General features: G+C 36.5%; 1 pseudogene; it reads right to left on the reverse strand.

The window, feature by feature from the left end:
- Window positions 1–669: 669 nt before the first annotated feature.
- LOC123241948 lies at window positions 670–1,301 on the reverse strand (annotated as a pseudogene).
- Between the last annotated feature and the right edge of the window lie 1,494 nt (window positions 1,302–2,795).

Below are 2,795 nucleotides of genomic sequence, written 5' to 3' on the forward strand. Positions count from 1 at the left end.
ATATGTCTAGAAGGGATTTATGGATAGATACCAGATGATCTATAAACTTTTATGGGAAAACTATATTTTTCTTTTATTTCTTCTTTTCTTCATAATCCAGCTTTTTTTTTTACATAAGGAGTCAGAGTATTCTTTTTTATCATTTTATAGAAAAATTCCCAACATAGATGATAACAGTGAAATATTTAGTTGTACAAAATTATCTATATAGTGCTGAGTTACGAATAGGCACATATTCTCATAGACAATCACAAAATAACATTATTTGTTTTCTCATATTTCATTTATTTTGTTAAACATTTCCCAATTACATTTTAATCTGGATCAGACAGAATGAGGAAGTGTTGTGGAACTTCTGTAGCTCTTTAGCTATGTGTTTGACACTTCTGTTCTACATTCCTTATAGTCTTCCTTTCTGTTTTTAGTTAGAAGTATTTAGATTACTTTTAATTCATTGTATAGGACAAACATAAAAACTCCATCCATGCTTCTAAGAGCATTGGACCTAGAACCCTTGAAGAAAGCTTTGCCATCCTCATCTTTGACAGCACCCCACCCTATCACCACGGCAATCAATTGTCTCAGTGCACATGATATTAACTCATTGGTATCCAGACTATAACTTCATTTATTGATTTATTATATCAAAGAGACAGGGGATCACACCTGCTAAAGCAGTCGCTGAGCCTTCTGGGAACATCCCATTTGTGGTTCAAGGTAGGCTGCTCGTTTGATAATGATACTCTGTACTGTGACTTTTGAACCTTCATACAAACTATTAATTCCATCAGCCTTGGCAATTTTTCAGTCTTTGAATTCTCTCTCAATGCCAAATCTTCCCAATATCAACTGCTCTCAAAATTCAAAGGGTAGACAAAGCCAAGAGAAGTGGCTCCAACTGTACCCACCACATGCAAGATTACCAGCAAAAAACTGTATATACTTATCCATTCTTTCCCCAAATCCCTGCTTATACTTATCCTAAAAGGTAAAGTTAAAGACTTGGATAGAGAAATATCTGATGAAATTTACTACATCATATCCTACAAGAAGGAAAGCACTCCATGATCCTTCAGAATTCAGATTAGACAATCCATTATGCCTTTGCATTGCTTATCAGCAACGATATTTTTACTTGCAGGTTGCCCCTGCACTAGCAGTTTGACTATCTTGATGGGGGCCATCATGGTCCTAGAGATTGCAACTGTGCTATCACTGACCAGGAAATACTTGGCATAGGAAATAGCCTGTTTCATCAGGTTTACAGAGGGGACAGGGGTAGAGCTGAAGGCAGATAGCATGTGTAAAAAGACCAAAAGGTGGGAAATATGTTGCTACCTACATAGTCCCTTACTACAACTGGGAATGAAAGGCACATCTTTATTTTTGCTAACTCCTAACTCAAATTTAGCATTTTCTTCAATTATGATTAAAAAAATCCCAGTAATATTATTATAAGAAAAGGTTGATTGGAGACCTCAGACTAACCAAGAAGTCCATAATATAAAGATGGTGTTCTAAATATACAAAATATTGTCAAGGATGGTCTTTCTTTTGGTATATTTATATATTTAGGTATGTGATTTGACCAAAAGCTTGATGCATCACATGAACTAAGGATATGGGACATCTTAAAGTACTGCTAATTAATAGAATACAGAATGGAATGATTATATTGATTAAATTTGAGAAAATGAGAAATGAGAAAACAAATGATCTGCTAATTGGGAATGGACAGGCCAATGTTCAAAGGTAAAATAAATGATAGTAGACAGAGACAGTGTCATCAGTAGGGCATACACTTTGAGTTTCTCTGCCATTTATAGTGATCAACTCTTCTTGATCTATTTGATCAGCTAGTCTCTCTTGAGTGCCAGGCCTAGAGTCAGGAAGATTCCTTTTACTGATTTCAGATCTCATCTCAGATACTTACTGAGCTATGTGACCCTGGGCAAGTCACTTAATGTTATTTGCCTCAATTCCTCACTTGTAAAATAAGCTGGAGAAGGAAATGACAAACCACTCTAGTATATTTGCCAAGAAAACTCCAAATGGGGTCACGAAGAGTTGGACACGACTGAAAAACGACTGAACAATGCATTTATGAGATTGCTGGCCAAAAAAAGAAGAGAAAATCTGTGAGCATGGAACATAGCCAAATCAACAGACATTTATTCAGCATATACAGGGAGTCTTAGATTGTGCTAAGCACGATGGAGAAAGAAAAAAAAAAGAAACTGGGCTGAAAATATAGGCTAATTTAAGAGAGTATGGAAAGTCATGTTACATTTTGTGTGACAAATAGTTATAGGAGCAGGTATGATGTAGTGCAAAGGGATTTGACTATGGAGTCAGCAACCTGGGTTCCAATTCTGACCCTATTACCTATGTCCTATATGACCTTTACTTTTTTGAGTTTTTGTTGTCTCATATTTAAAATGAGGAAGGTGGATGAAATAATCTTTAAAGTCTTTTCCAGCATGAAAGCCTTTGAGTCAATGGTGTTGACCCTCAACTTTTTGGAGATAAATTGCTTAGAGAACACTGTGAGGGCTAATATTGCAGCTGAAGTCAGAAAACATGAATTGCTCTATTAATTGTCTGGCCAGGCACTGGCCTTTGGGCTGGGGATACAAAGAGAAATGTCAAACAGTCATGGCCCTTGAGTAGCTAACAACAAAAGCCTACAAAGGCTAAGAAATTTGCCCAAAGTTATTCGGGTAGTTAATGGCAGAGGTGGAAATTGCCCCCGGTTCCTCTGATTCCAAATCCAGTGCTCTAGTTTCTGCTGTGCT

This window comes from Gracilinanus agilis, chromosome 3, assembly GCF_016433145.1.
Source record: "Gracilinanus agilis isolate LMUSP501 chromosome 3, AgileGrace, whole genome shotgun sequence".
Lineage (NCBI taxonomy): Eukaryota > Metazoa > Chordata > Mammalia > Didelphimorphia > Didelphidae > Gracilinanus > Gracilinanus agilis.